At 40.0% G+C, this 16902-nt stretch overlaps 1 pseudogene; it reads left to right on the forward strand.

Annotated features, from left to right (window-relative positions):
- The first annotated feature begins 268 nt into the window (after positions 1 to 268).
- On the forward strand, positions 269 to 15895 carry LOC120567427 (annotated as a pseudogene).
- Positions 15896 to 16902: the final 1007 nt, after the last annotated feature.

A 16902-nucleotide genomic window follows, 5' to 3' on the forward strand; every position in this document is an offset into this window, starting at 1 on the left:
AAGTTGCAATAAACATCACAATTCTCTACACCAAAGTTGCAAAAACACCCAGTGTTTCCATCTGAAAAAAGATCAAAACATCAGTTCTATGAGCAAGAGACCAGGGGCCCATTCTCCGTACGTCGCTAACTCACTTAGCTGGATTTGATTGTTGGCGATTTGGCATGATCTTGGATTGTTTAGTTCTTCGACGCTCATCCTGGACTTGCTGTCATAGCAACAGGTGCGCAATCAATAAGCGAGCAGGCTTATTTCATGTCAACAGGATTAGATCCCGGCTATATAAACGGAGGTGATATGGGAAGTCTGTCGCAGCCATGTCTTGTCCGTTTTTACGTCAGGAACCTGTTGCTGAAGGTGCCAGAATAATTCAAAGAGCTTTTCGAATCAATCGCGTTTTGCGAGATCGACAGGATCCTTTAGCGCAGCGCGATAATCTACTGATTGAGAGATATCATTTTTCTCGGGAGGGTCTCATCTACATTATCAACTTGTTGGAGCCACACGTTAAAAGTTTGACTCGTCAGAGTCGGGCTTTAACAACTTTGTATTGCTTTGCGATTCTTTGTGAGTGGCACTTTCCTTTACACCATTGGAGATGCCGAAAACTTGTGTAAAAGTGCTGTATGTCGTGCCATTCGCAAAGTTTATCTGGCACTCAAACAGTTTTTAGGGGGTTTTGTCGTATTTCCAAGCCACTTAAGACCACAGGCTGTGAAGCAGAATTTTTTTGCCATTGCAGGTACATAATTGTTAAAGTGATGGTTCGGAGTAATTTACCCTAGGGTCCTTTGCACCATGACCTCGAGCCAAACACCCCCCCAGAAGCTTTTTTCACCTGGGTCTAACATTGGGCGAGTTAGCGTAGAGTAGCGTTAGCCGCTGAATAGCTTAGCGCGGGGCTAATGGACCCACGTTTGTATCTCTTAAATGACCCCACTAATAATGCCCAAAATGATACCAAAGGTCTACACTAGTATGTATAGGTTATGCACTCATAAAACGATGGATTGGAAAGTTTGTAAGCACACCAGAAGTTTATGTAAATAACACTTGCCTGCTGGCTTCTGCTCTCTGCTGTTGTTGTTGCTGCTGTGAGACGAGTGCTTAGGGACGTCTACAAATTATAACACCGAAAAGAGATGCAACAAAAATATTTTTCCAATCCATCGTTATGAGAGCATAACCTATTTGTACTAGTGTAGACCTTTGGTATCATTTCGGGCATTATTAGTGGGGTCATTTACGAGATACAAACGTGGGTCCATTAGCCCCTGCGCTAAGCTATTCAGCGGCTAACGCTACTCTAGGCTAACTCGCCCAATGTTAGACCCAGGTGAAAAAAGCTTCTGGGGGGGGTGTTTGGCTCGAGGTCATGGTGCAAAGGACCCTAGGGTAAATTACTCCGAACCATCACTTTAATGAAGATCATGCAACCATGATCATGCCAAAAAGTAGCCTGGGATTTACAGTATTTGTTCCTCAGGCTTCCCTAACGTGATTGGTGCCACAGACTGCACACACGTGCCCATCAAGGCCCTACCTGGCCCCAATGAAGGGGATTTTGTGAACAGAAAGGGATTTCCCAGTGTAAATGTGCAGGTAAATTACTATTCTTAATATTCCAGATTAGAAATATATATAAAAATAATGTAATCAAATAGTATGCAGTTGACTGATTACCAATATTTTAGATGGTGTGTGACTCCATGTTCCACCTCACAAATGTGGAAGCCAAATGGCCTGGTTCTGTGCATGACTCCAGGATTTATAGAGTCACATTTATGCACATTATTTGAACGTGATAAGGAAAAAATTATATTTCAAGCTCACTTTATTACATAATTTTATTCTGAGCCTAACAAAACTGCATTTTCCAGGTGCTTACGACGGGATCCTGCTTTGTGACAGGGGCTATGCCTGCAGGCAGTACTTCATGACGCCATTCCCTGACCCAAACCCTGGACCACAAACCCGTTTCAATACAGCTCTAGCCAGGACAAGGGCACGCATTGAAATGACCTTTGGGCAACTAAAGGGAAGACTTCAGTGTCTGAAGTGTCTGAGGGTTGCACCTGACAGGGCCTGTGACATTATTGTTGCATGTGCCATCCTCCACAATATTGCCACCATCAGAAAGGAGAGGACCCCTGTGGTGGAGGTGCAGTCTGATGATGACCTACAGCCAGTGCACTTGGACCAACCTAGTGGCAGAGCTGCACGGGACAGAATTGTGGAACACCATTTTTGAGTTTTTTTTTTTTTTTTTTAACACACAAAAACCTTCATTAAATGAATAATAGAAGACAAGACAACATGCTTAGTTCATTGAGTTTTATTTCAATTATTGTTTGTCTTGATCAGTCAGTAATGGTCATCTTTTGCCTGCAATAAGATATATTGTTATCCAAGGTTAGCAATAGTACTCTTTGTGAAAAATAGTGTTTTAGCACTTACTCTGAAGTTCCTTTTGAAGCAACTCAATCTCTAGTGCCAGTTTTGTCTTCTTTAAGGCGTCAGGCTCGATTTCTCCCCTTAATTTTTGTTTCTTAAGGTCAAAATACTAAATTTTCTGTTGAAGATGCCGTTTATATAGGGTACGGACATCACCCTGTGCCATTCAGAAAAAAGAAAAATTAACACAAGCCTCATGCAACAGAAATAAAAAGGAAAGGTAGACTGCTCACCTCTGTATCACTTCGTGCTGTAGGCCTGTCTGTAGGCGTTTCCTCCTGCAACTCATATTGCAATCAGACATAATATGCACATAACTATAAATAAAATAAAGTTATTTATGCACTTACACGTACTTCCTCCAAAGGACAGTCATCTGAGAGGGTTTCTTCACTGTCCTGTGCAAAATAAAAATGGGTATTACAAAGTGTTGTCTTTCCTTTGGATGTAAAGTTAGAAAAAGTCCACTTACTGCACATATTTCAGCCACCACTTCCTTGGGAACAGGTAAAAGTGTTGGTGTATTATGTAAAACTACACAAAAGAGGAGAACACAATGGCATTACAATGAACTACACTAGGAAAAAATATGATCAATAACATATTGCAAAACATTAGTACATTAAGTTATGCAGTTTTCACCTTCACAAGTCAAAGCAATTGACTCAATATTTATCTGTTGAAATGACTGTACCAGCCATTTGGATTATAGACATATTTAATTTAATGCAGCAACAAATTATTTACACTGTAGCAAGATGATTTAAAACTCATTTACCTGTAATTAAGGTGTTGCTGTTACTGATCCCTGGCTGTAGGTCTAAGGAAGAGCTGCCCCCAGGGATGCCCTCCACAATGGGTCGGTTCACATTTAGCCCAAGGGCCTTCTCTTCTGCCGGGGTATAATGTGGGGGTGCAGGACCACCACCTGTATTTTTATGCTCCGCCTTTTTCTTGGTTGCTGTTATAAACAGACAAACACATCATTTAAAATGTTTTTGGGTAAAAGAGAATAAAACAGTAGAAGTAGAAAAGCTTACCAATTTGAAGAATATTCTTGTACTTCACTTGTACTTGTTCCCATGTTCTAGTGGGTCCTGAGCTGGCTCTGACATTAAGCAATTATGAAATTATTAAAATACAAGAATATATACTGTAATAAGTGATATAACCATAACGTGGAACACTTACGCATTTAATTTGTCTGCTACTTTTTGCCAGCCCTCTCTCCTGGCTTTTGCAGACTTTGAGGTGTTCCCTGGCGTTTTAATTATTGTTTCAAACTCAGCATACTCTTCCAGTAATAGTTCTTGCTCTGCTGTGTTGAAAAACTGAGCGCGCTCTTTGGCCATGGTGAGCAGATAGCAGCGTTGCTGATCAAAGTTTCTGCTATCGATACATATCCCCTTTTAAACAAGTGCATGAACGCACAATTATCTCACTAACTCAATCCAGCTATACTAATCATCAACGGCAGGTGTGTTCGAAGAACCTAATTAAGCAGGTCATGATTAGCACGATGATATCATCTAGGATGTGTCATTTGATCTCGGATGTTTTAAGCAACGTACGAAGAATGGACCCTAGTAAGGCGAGGAAAAGGGAGTGAGACAGCGCTGGCATACAGATGATAGATGTGACCCGCGACCTTCATAGTTTATTCAAATGCAGCACAGTGAGGATAAATTTCATATACAGTACTGTGCAAAATTCTTAGGCAGGTGTGGAAAAAATGCTGTAAACTAAGAATGTTTTCAAAAATATAAATAATGATTGTTTATTTTTATCAATTTACAAAATGCAAAGTGAGCGACCAAAAAAACATCTAAATCATATCAATATTTGGTGTTACTACCCTTTGCCTTCAAACAAGCATCAATTTTTATAGGTACACTTGCAAAAAGTCAGTGAACGTTGAGGATCGTAGACACAGTGGTCAGCCAAGGAAACGTGCAGCAGATGAAAAACACATAAAGCTTATTTCCCTTCGAAATTGGAAGATGTCCAGCAGTGCCATCAGCTCAGAACTGGCAGAAACCAGTGGGACCCAGGAACACCCATCTACTGTCCGGAGAAGTCTGGCCAGAAGTGGTATTCATGGAAGAGTTGCAGCCAAAAAGCCATACCTCCGACATTGAAACAAGGTCAAGCAACTCAACTATACACGAAAACATAGGAACTGGGGTGCAGAAAAATGGCAGCAGGTGAGTCAAAATTTGAAATATTTGGCTGTAGCATAACGCAGGTTGTTCGCCAAAGGGCTGTAGAGCGGTACAATAAGCAGTGTCTGCAGGCAACAGTGAAGCATGGTGGAGGTTCCTTGCAAGTTTGGGACTGCATTTCTGCAAAGGGAGTTGAAGATTTGGTCAGGATTAATGGTGTCCTCAATGCTGAGAAATATAGGCAGATACTTATCCATCATGCAATACCATCAGGGAGGCGTATGATTGGCCCCAAATTTATTCTGCGTCAGGACAACGACCCCAAACATACAGCCAAGGCCATTTAGAACTATCTTCAGGATAAAGAAGAACAAGAAGTCCTGGAAGTGATGGCATGGCCCCCACAGAGCACTGATCTCAGCATCATCGAGTGTGTCTGGGATAACATGATGAGACAGAAGGATTTGAGGAAGCCTACATCCACAGAAGATCTGTGGTTAGTTCTCCAAGATGTTTGGAACAACCTACCAGCCGAGTTCCTTCAAAAACCTTGTGCAAGTGTACCTAGAAGAATGTATGCTGTCTTGACGACAAAGGGTGGTCACACCAAATATTGATTTGATTTAGATTTCTCTTCTGTTCATTCACATATATATATATATATATATATCATGCTTTCTTTTTTCTGCTTGGCTTGGCTTTTAATTTTACCCAATAAATGTTGCCTACAAGATTTAAACCTTGTACAGCACTTCTGCATTAATCACAGTGTTTCTGCTACACTTTTAGTGTACTGCCCCATTGTCTGTGAGCTCTATTGGTGATTCAGAAAGAGCAACCAATGTCCACTGACTTTATCTGTTGTTCCAACAAAACGAACTTCAATTCCAGGCTGCTATCAGCAGTGTAACACTCTTGTGATTTCTGTGTTGGGAGTTATAGACAATGATAATGGGTTCTGCTGTTTGCCTTCTCCCTGACTTGGACACAACATTATTTAATCTGCAGAAAACTAGAGCAATAAAATAAAATTAAACTTTAATAAAAAAAATTATAAAACTTTTGAAGTTTGTGTCGGACATTTGTTTTAGCATGCATTTCATAGTTCAATAGATGAATGCTGATGTTAGATACAGTGTTGAGCATACTACAGTGTGGATCAGTATCATTAGGTATGTCCAAATGAAGCTTCATGAACCACTAGCTGTATTTGTTGACACAACTAGATGGCGCTCTTGAAAAAGGGCTCAAGTAAAGGCCGTTCAGTGTGCTTTCAACACTTTGTTGAACAGAGCGCCATCAATTAGGCTCAGAAAATAAAAAAAAAATATGCTTCAGAAAGATTCATTTGGACATCACTATTGGTTAGAAACCAGAAGAAATATTAATATTACTCATTGCATCTTCTCCCTCTGTTCCATCCACTCTTTATTACTGAACAACTTGTACTAAATTAATTAAATTAAGAATTATATTATGGAAGGTCAGGGAAGAGAGCATTCCGTAGTAAAAGAGCACTCCTCTGATTTAGCATTCCACTCCTAGAAAAATGTCAGACTAACAATGGACAGTTTAAAAAAGTACCAAAGTCAGTGCAGCAGAACCAGAGATATTGATTTTTTTATTCAGTATACTCTCCCATTTCAAAACCATAGACTGTAAAAATAGTGACGTCGCACATTAATTTGTGGACTGCCGTTTTGAAGCCTTGAGTTTGGCGATACTTGCATCGCCATCTAGGTATTTTGCAACCAGATGTTACGATTTTTGACAAGAGGGTGGAGCTGGGTAGAATGACGCAACCAAGCCAGTGTTGTTTGTGGTTGCAATGGCACTGTGCTAAGCTAAACGCTAGAGGCATTCAGTGGAGATCGAGAAAGAGGATCTCTGGGTACTGCCGCAATCATCTGCATGTCAGCAGTACAGAAAATCAGTAAACTTTACCTTAAGTTACCAGCTAACGCTAGAGGTAGCTAGCTAGCTTGGTTGGCATAACACTGAACAACACATTTTTGGCGAAAACATGGACAACAATCAAAACCAAGTGTCCATGTACAATGTCATGGATATGCATTGCTTAGCCTCTGTCATGATTGACAGGTCGGAGTGTAGCCACGCCCCTAAAGCATCCCCTGCTTTATCAGAAATTGTTAAACAAATGGGATCATTTACAAAATGATCATCAGGCTGTATTGAAGAACACTTGAAGCTAGCCATTCAGTCCATAAACTCATTATGACATTTTTTATTGGGGTGATAAATCAAGTGAGAAGTAGGGTCATTTTCTCATAGACTTCTCTTGAAACTGACTTCTTTTTGCAACCAGTGGAGTTGCTCCCTGCTGGAAATTAGATAGAATCTAGGTTTAAGGCACTTCCGCATTGGCTTCACTTTTCAGGCCCGGAAGCTTCGAGAGGGCCTTTAATGTAGTACTGTGCACCAGCAGATAGACCTACTTGATCTATTAGGGGAGTGATGAGTTGCAGTGTTTGCCTAGACCGGCAAGGGAGGATGTACAGCTACAGACACGGCACCCCTTCTCTTCTCTGCTTCTCTTCATAGTCATCAGATTCATCTACCAACCCTTATAGAGCTGGCTCAGGTTTGCCTTGGACCAGCTCTTAATTATGTTTTTATAGCTTTTGACTGCCGGGGGACTTCCTTTGACACACTGAGCTCCTCTCTCCTCTCTCTTTCCATCTGTGTGCATCCATGCCCCAGAAATGCTTGTTACTAACTTAGCTCTGGGGAGCTTATTCTCCAGAGTCCTTATGTTTTTTCGCGCCGCAGTTTTCCTTGGATTAGGGTGGCACCTAAATCATGGTTGCAGCTGTTGCAGTGCCCTGCTATGTCCTGCTATGCCCTGCAGTGTCCTGCAGTGCCCTGCTACACCCTGTAACGCCCTGCAGTGCCCTGCCATGAACTACTACTATTTCTAGTCATAGTTCCATTATTTATTTTTTTTTAAGATTATTTTTTGGGGGTTTTCCCTTTATTAGACAGTGCATAGATATGAAAGGGGGAGAGAGATGGGGAATGACACGCAGCAAAGGGCAGCAGGTCGGACTCAAACCGTGCGCCGCTGCAGGACTGAGCCAACATGGGGCGAACGCTCTCACTGGGTGAGCTAGAGGCCGCCCCCATAGTTTCATTATTTTTATTGTGACTATAATTGCCACTGTTCATCACACCCCCAACCGGCGCCGTCAGACACCGCCTACCAAGAGCCTGGGTCTGTCCGAGGTTTCTCCCTAAAAGGGAGTTTTTCCTCGCCACTGTCACACTAAATTCTTGCTCTTGGAGGAATTACTGGAATTGTTGGGTCTTTGTAAATTATAGTGTGGTCTAAACCTACTCTATCTGTAAAGTGTCTTGAGATAACTCTTGTTATGATTTAATACTATAAATAAAATTGAATTGAATTATTATATATTATAATAGTATATATATAATATATATTATATATTATATGTTATTATATTATATGACACTGTCGCTGCATCTGGGGCTTGTGATTGGTTTAGAGAAATACAAACAAGCCAGAGCATTTTTAGATGTGTCAGGTGATGCAGAGAGTGGGGCATGTCATGTGTGAATGTAGCAGTGCAGCTCAAGTTGCCTAAATGTAAACTCCTAGTAATGTTAATGTCCTAACTTATGTGCATATACAGTACAATGAAGGATAAGTGTATCATTAGTGTGAGTCACTCAGCGCTGAGAGTAAAAAAAAGTGTTTATAACTGTAGTATGAAGTTTTTTGCTCACAGGGATTTCTTTTAAATTTGTTTACTTCATTATTTTAATGTTTGACCACCTTTAATATGAACATCCAACACTGTGACATTATAGATATACAGTAACAGAAAATACGGGAAAGCATAATAAGTCTCATTTAACTTCCAGAAGGTTCAAGCGAACATCTATAACTCCCCCCAAATCATATGAATTAAATTTAGAAGCTACTTAAAGTATGGCCAAGGGTGCCAGTAAATCTGCAGTAGAGAAAGCGTGAAGCTGTTTTCGAGCATAAGAGGCAGAAATTGATTACTTTGCCAGAGCAGAGAGTAGATAACTTCTCAGCTGGCAACCTTACTGACAAATCTGCAGAGCTCTTTCTCTTCCCCTCTCTCCATCTCTCTCCTCAACATCCAATAATTCATTGGCATGACATGAGTATTTTACCTTGATGCCTCCTGGTAAGAACGCAGGAATAAATAGAAAACTAAACAAAAAGTACTGTGCAGGAATGACCCAATATCCGGGAGACTTGACGGCTCAGTGCCCAGCTGTACATACACATATCTCTCAGCAATCTCTTAAGTTCTAGCTATGAGCATCAATACAAAAATGCTGGCTAATAACCATCCATCCATAATAATACGCAATATGTCTTTATTACATTCGACCCAGCTTAATGAGACACACTACAACACATTATAATGGGATTTAAAAGGAAAACAGTGCTGTTTATCTATTGGCTCATGCCCCATATTTGGTTATCTAAACAGTGAAGCAGCATTAGTCTTACAGTTACTAAAGGCAACTTGTGAACAGGCTATTTTAGTGAACACGAAAGAAGTGTGTAAGCACATTCATTCATGTCCATCAGGGCATCTACTTTTATCTCATTTAGAACAAACAATTCACATCAATTCTTTGATTAATCAAATGAGGATGCATATTTGATTTCCATTATCAATGTGAAACCTGCAACCAACGTAAAAATCAAAGATGAACTGGAAAAAATTGTGGCAGTGGACTTTTCCATGGACTCACTGTTATTTTTATTAGATGGACTTCCCAACATACTGTATTACAAAATAAATGATCACTATTAACTGGATGAAGCCTAACCCCCCCAACGGCTGCACAATGGCTACAAAAAGTAATGCATGTGTGTGTATATATATATATATATATATATATATATATATATACAGTACAGGCCAAAAAGTTTGGACACACCTTCTCATTCAATGCGTTTTCTTTATTTTCATGACTATTTACATTGTAGATTCTCACTGAAAGCATCAAAACTATGAATGAACACATATGGAATTATGTACTTAACAAAAAAGTGTGAAATAACATGTCTTATATTTTAGATTCCTCAAAGTAGCCACCCTTTGCTTTTTTGATAGCGCTGCAAACCCTTGGTGTTCTCTCAATGAGCTTCATGAGGTAGTCACCTGAAATGGTTTTCACTTCACAGGTGTGCCTTGTCAGGGTTAATTAGTGGAATTTTTTCCCTTATTAATGGGGTTGGGACCATCAGTTGTGTTGTGCAGAAGTCAGGTTGATACACAGCCGACAGCCCTATTGGACAACTGTTAGAATTCATATTATGGCAAGAACCAATCAGCTAAGTAAAGAGAAACGAGTGGCCATCATTAAAAAATTGCGATCACTTTCAATGTGTCCCCAAGTGCAGTCACAAAAACCATCAAGCGCTACAACGAAACTCGCTCACATGAGGACAGCCCCAGGAAAGGAAGACCAAGAGTCACCTCTGGTGCTGAGGATGAGTTCATCCGAGTCACCAGCCTCAGAAATCGCTGCTAGGAAACCACTGCTAAGGAGAGGCAACAAGCAGAAGAGATTTGTTTGGGCCAAGAAACACAAGGAATGGACATTAGACCAGTGGAAATCTGTGCTTTGGTCTGATGAGTCCAAATTTGACATCTTTGGTTCCAACCGCCGTGTCTTTGTGCGACGCAGAAAAGGTAAACGGATGGATTCTACATGCCTGGTTCCCACCGTGAAGCATGGAGGAGGAGGTGTGATGGTGTGGGGGTGCTTTGCTGGTGACACTGTTGGAGATTTATTCAAAATTGAAGGCATACTGAACCAGCATGGCTACCACAGCATCCTGCAGCGACATGCCATCCCATCCGGTTTGCGTTTAGTTGGACCATCATTTATTTTTCAACAGGACAATGACCCCAAACACACCCTCAGGCTGTGTAAGGGCTACTTGACAAAGAAGGAGAGTGATGGAGTGCTTCGCCAGATGACCTGGCCTCCACAGTCACCGGACCTGAACCCAATCGAGATGGTTTGGGGTGAGCTGGACCGGAGAGTGAAGGCAAAAGGGCCAACAAGTGCTAAGCATCTCTGGGAACTCCTTCAAGACTGTTGAAAAACCATTTCAGGTGACTACCTCTTGAAGCTCATCAAGAGAATGCCAAGAGTGTGAAAAGCAGTAATCAGAGCAAAGGCTGGGTACTTTGAAGAAACTAGAATATAAGACATGTTTTCAGTTATTTCACACTTTTTTGTTAAGTACATAATTCCATATGTGTTCATTCATAGTTTTGATGCCTTCAGTGAGAATCTACAATGTAAATAGTCATGAAAATGAAGAAAACACATTGAATGAGAAGGTGTGTCCAAACTTTTGGCCTGTACTATATATATATATATATATATATATATATATATATATATATATATATATACTCACCTTAAAGATTATTAGGAACACCTGTAAGATTTCTTGACAGCTGCTTCAATGCATTTAGGGGTGTCATCCAGGTCTAGATAATCTCCTGAACTCCAAACTGAATGTCAGAATGGGAAAGAAAGGTGATCTAAGCAACTTTGAGCGTGGCATGGTTGTTGGTGCCAGACGGGCTGGTTTGAGTATTTCGCACAACCATTTCTAGGGTTTACTAAGAATGGTCTGAAAAAGGAAAAACATCCAGTATGCTGCAGTCCTGTGGGCAAAAATGCCTTGTTGATGCTAGAGGTCAGAGGAGAATGGGCCGACTGATTCCAGCTGATAGAAGATCAACTTTGACTCAAATAACCACTCGTTACAACCAAGGTATGCAGAAAAGCTTTTGTGAAGCCACAACACACACAACCTTGAGGCGGATGGGCTACACCAGCAGAAGACCCCACCAGGTACCACTCATCTCCACTGAAAAAAGGAAAATGAGGTTACAATTTGCATGAACTCACCAAAATTGGACAGTTGAAGACTGTAAAAATGTTGCCTCGTCTGATGAGTCTCGATTTCTTTTGAGACATTCAGATGGTAGAGTCAGAATTTGGCGTAAACAGAATGAGAACATGGATCCGTCATGCCTTGTTACCACTGGGCAGGCTGGTGGAGGTGGAGTACTGGTGTGGGGGATGTTTTCTTGGCACACTTTAGGCCCCTTAGTACCAATTGGGCATTGTTTAAATGCCACAGCCTACCTGAGCATAGTTTCTGACCATGTCCATCCCTTTAGGACCACCATGTACCCATCCTCTGATGGCTACTTCCAGCAGAATAATGCACCATGTCACAAAGCTCGAATCATTTCAAACTGGTTTCTTGAACATGACAAAGAGTTCCCTATACTAAAATGCCCCCCACAGTCACCAGATCTCAACTCAATAGAACAGCTTTGGGATGTGGTGGAACGGGAGCTTCGTGCCCTGGATGTGCATCCCACAAATCTCCATCAACTACAAGATGCTATCCTATCAATATGGGCCAACATTTCTAAAGAATGCTTCCAGCACCTTGTTGAATCAATGCCACGAAGAATTAAGGCAGTTCTGAAGGCGAAAGGGGTCAAACACGGTATTAGTAGGGTGTTCCTAATAATCCTTTAGGTGAGTGTGTGTGTGTGTGTGTGTGTGTGTGTGTGTGTGTGTGTATATATATATATATATATATATATATATATATATATATATATATATATATATATATATATATACATATATATTAGGGCTGTCAATCAATTAAAAAAATTAACTAATTAATTGCACAATTTGCTGTAATTAATCACGTTTAATCGCTTTTTTAAATTGAGACTGAAGCTTGTAATAATGGATATTTAAATGCTAAATCACTTAACTTTGCAAATATGAAGAAAAAAACAAACAAGGTTCTGCTAAGTTCAGAATGTTTAATATATTTCAGAACAACAGCAGCAACAATGTGGCTTAGTCCTGCTGAAGGCTGCTAGAAACTGTCCGACTTGAGAGCAGATTTTTGTTAGCACCGCTGCCCGCGTCTCGCTCGCCTACTTTTGTTGTCGCAGGCGCAGTTCATCTCCAACGAGCCTATGTTCAGTCGGCGGCAGGGCAGTCAGGACTCACCCGGAAATGGCAAGCGGAATGAGGTGACTAGTCTCTCAAAATCTGACGAAAATCTTCTAAACTGACCTTTGATGATCTGAAATTAAGACAGATTCAGCAACTGCATGGCCTATTTCTTAAAATGTTTTCAGAAACATGTTTCAGTGAACTATTTTAGTACAATATGAGATCGTATTCTGAACGACCGCCATGACAGTCTGGCTTTGAATTTACGGAGAAAACAAACCCATGTGACGCGTTCGTCCAATCAGCTGCCGGTTTTCATTACTTGGGCAACAATACAGAGTAGCGCCGCCTGCTGTTATGTAGATGTATTACGTTTCTCAGCCGCCACATGAAGTAAACAAACACAGCTGCATTAATTTCGTAAATTTTTTTTAACGAGTTAAATATTTAAAAAAAAACGCGTTAATTTTGACAGCCCTAATATATATATATACATACTTTATTTAATCAGGAAATTACATTGAGATCAAGATCTCATTTACAAGTGAGACCTGAGTACAAAATGAAAATTCAAACAAAAATACAATCAAATGAAAATAAGAAATATTTAAATATCAAGACAGCAGTATGCAGGAGTAATTGGAATTTTTTTTTACTAAATTATAAACACATTGAAGAAAACCCATTTATAAAAAGTATGAAAATAACTGATGCAAATACAAAGACGTATGATTGTACAACAGTCACAGTTAAAATGAATGAGATCTCTATTTAAAATTTTGAATTGACCCATTGGTATTAGTACATCCAATTTTAGATTACTCTGTAAATTATTGGGAGAAATGGGGCAAAATATCTAAAGGCTGTCTTATCGAGATTTTTTTTATATGTATACATGATGGAATACATGACTGCCCTAGCTACAGCTAAAAGTGCCTATTTTTAAACTTCTTTTTATTTCCTTTGTAATCAAACGTTACAGTCAACTGATCAGAGACACAATACAGGCATGAATGTCTTAATGGGGTCAGTCCATGGATTTCAGCATCCTATTAACATCCACTCATAGTTCGCATGAATTGTTTCACTAACACTTAGGTTACATCATTTGAACAAGTATGTCATAATCGGACACCATTTAGTCAGAAATACCTGGTTTAGTTGTAACCTTGCGGTTAAACTTTCCATGTGGTAAACCTCCTTGACTTTTTCCCTCCATTGTGTCGATGTGGGGGGCTGCCTCAGCCAGGAGACTGTGATCATCTTTTTAGCAAATAGAAGAAGGTATTGATGCCTATTTTCCTCTACATCTTCTGGTAGTAATCCCACTACAAAATAAGATGGTTCTAATGGCATTTCTATTTCCAGACATGTTTTAATTTAATTTAATATGTTTTTCCAATATCCTGATAGTTTTGGACAGTCCCAAAACATGTGTGTGTGGTCCGTCTATATTGGATGGAGGTTTACATAATTTATCCCATTCCTCCTGCTTTTGTAAATAATGTCTAAGCTGTACAGTAGGTATTTTAAAAGATAATGGACCGGAAGGTCATATTTACAGTATGTTGAAGCTGTTCGAAGGACATCATGTCTCCTCCTTCAAATAACTGACCCAGCATGATTAAACCAATTACAATCGCCATTGGCGGCGCTGGGCGCTACACGGAGCCCCGTTGCCGCTGCAAAATAGCCTGGGGATTGAACTTGTTGTGGAACATTTGTATGTTTAAAAGTTGTTTTAGTTGTGCAACAGAAAACTCAGATTGGACAGATAGTCTAGCTAGCTGTCTGGATTTACCCTGCAGAGATCTGAGGAGCAGTTAACCACAGTCCACATAAATTGACTGGAGTTTAAAATTCCAACACAAAGAAAGAGGAAGGTAATGGACATCCGGCCAAAAAAAAGGACATATGGTGGAATTTACCTGATGAGAAACGTTACTGGTTATGCTGCAGATTCAGATTTTACTCACAAAATCACAATTAAAATATGATGAATTATTATATATATATATATATATATATATATATATATATATATATATATGTAAATGTAAGTACATTGTAAATACATTGTGCTAATAATGCCTCTCTTTTCACTTTAAGTAAAGATTTGAATGCAGGACTTGTATGGTATTAATAGTTTAACTATTCGTATTTTATAGTTTTACTTAAAAAAAATGTTTTGAGTACTTTTTCTACCACTGCCAATACCAACAATCCCAGTTAGAGAAATGGTGAAAAGTAAAGCAAGATGCTGTTTTCCAGGGCCCCAAAATCATTATATTACTTTGTTGAACATTTCAGTTAATCTAGTCTCGCCAAAACTATTAATTTTGTAATTTTACTCAAACTGATTTCAAATCTGATTTTATCTAACATATCTTATCATTATCTGATGAAAAAGACAGGTGCCTCCTGACGTCATCCTCTCTTCCCATGTGAGTGTGCTTGAGAGAGAAAGAGGTGGAAGGCAATGGGAGTTTTTTATTTTAAATACATTTTAGTGTTGTCTTCTTCTTCAACGATATTGCACAGCGTTTTGGCGGTGCTGTCTCGTCTCGTCATTTATCATATTATAGTTAATTTTAACACTCAGTATTGGTATTAATTTCCTAAACAGGCTTAGTGGCTTGAGGCGCTGTTCTTGTAGGCTCCTGCTCTTTGACTCCAGGAAAGTGAAGAAAAGTTTGGTTAGTATATGCAGCAATCGTGTAATGTTGGTGGCAGCAAAAAGTGAACCGCAGTTAGAGCATAGGCGGCGCCAGGGAGGGGCTAGGAGGTGCTGTAGCTTCCGCTAGGATTGCCATAGCACCCCCTTAGCACCCCCAAGAAATTTCTGTGGTTGATTTATAAATAAATAAAAAATCATTATTGTGTAAATAGTATAATTTATGTTTGAAAAATGAATAAATATAGGCTAAAAAACACAGGTGATCGTATTCGGCCAAAGGGTGCAGCACACATTGAACTTTTGACCTTACTTCCGCAGTAACGTTTTCACACAGAAGAAGAAGAGCTCAATATTTAGAGCCATTAGGATTACAGAAGTAAGTCTAATGCTAGCAATGGATAGTTTTTTACTCCCTAAATGTCAAGGTGTGGAGACTTTATCAAAACCTGTAAATGAGACTGAGAGATATGGTGAATTTGTCACCAACCAGGACGAAGAAAAGCGTCCGGAGGAAGATGACCTGACCACGGCTGGGATTGCTGCTGAGGATGCTTAAAGCGCCCATATTATGCTCATTTTCAGGTTCATAACTGTATTTTAAGGTTGTACCAGAATAGGTTTACATGGTTTAATTTTCAAAAAACACCATATTTTTGTTGTACTGCACAGCTCTCTCTCACTGCTGCAGATCTTCTTTTCACCTGGTTTCTGTTTTAGCTACAGAGTGAGACCTCTTTTCATCTTCTTCTTCTGTACTATCTTTGATTGCACTCGCACATGCTCAGTAGCTCAGATGTAGATCATGTCAGCTAGCTAACTCTAGAGACAGTAAAAGAAAGCCTGTTTCTCCAACTTTGGTCAGTTACAAGGCAGGATTAGCTGGGAGACTTCTAAATGAGGGCACACATGTAAGTAGTTCTTTTGTAGATTATGGTGAACTTGTGTGTGTTGTAGCAGTGCTTTGCTATTGAGAACGACGTAGCATGCTAGCGTTAGCATTAGCGTTAGCATGCTAATGCTAACGGTTAGCATGCTAACGAGCTAACGGTTGTGGTTAGCCAGCTCATTTCGGACTGTGACGTCACACAAATGTGTGTGCTTGTGTGCTTGGCTATGTGTGGTGTATTTGGCCTGCTGCATTACTCTTCTGAGCCAATGTATGAGAGCTGCAATAATGATTGTTTGAACCCGGATTGTTGGCTGGTATTTGAAATATGTTTGGTGGGCTAATCAGAGTTCTATGGTGCTGTTGTATCGGCAACTTTAAATCAATCTCTCTGGTTCGCTCGCTTTGTAAACCACAGCGGAGGTGGTTGGGCATCTGCCCATGTGTGTGTATTGTTAGGCTATTTGTGTCAGGGGAAACTCAAAATTTCAGAGCACCCTCACTGAAACGTCCAGCAACCCCAAAACACCAGCAAAAGATCAGCTCACACGGAGGGTCCTCGCTGTATAGTTAGATAACAGCTAGTCTATATCCTCGATGTTCCACTTCCGGGATTGCTCCTGTGCAGCGGGAAATTCTGAAGTTTTTTCAAAAATAAAAGGTCTTAACATGAATCC

This window comes from Perca fluviatilis, chromosome 10 (genome assembly GCF_010015445.1).
Source record: "Perca fluviatilis chromosome 10, GENO_Pfluv_1.0, whole genome shotgun sequence".
In the NCBI taxonomy this organism is placed as follows: domain Eukaryota; kingdom Metazoa; phylum Chordata; class Actinopteri; order Perciformes; family Percidae; genus Perca; species Perca fluviatilis.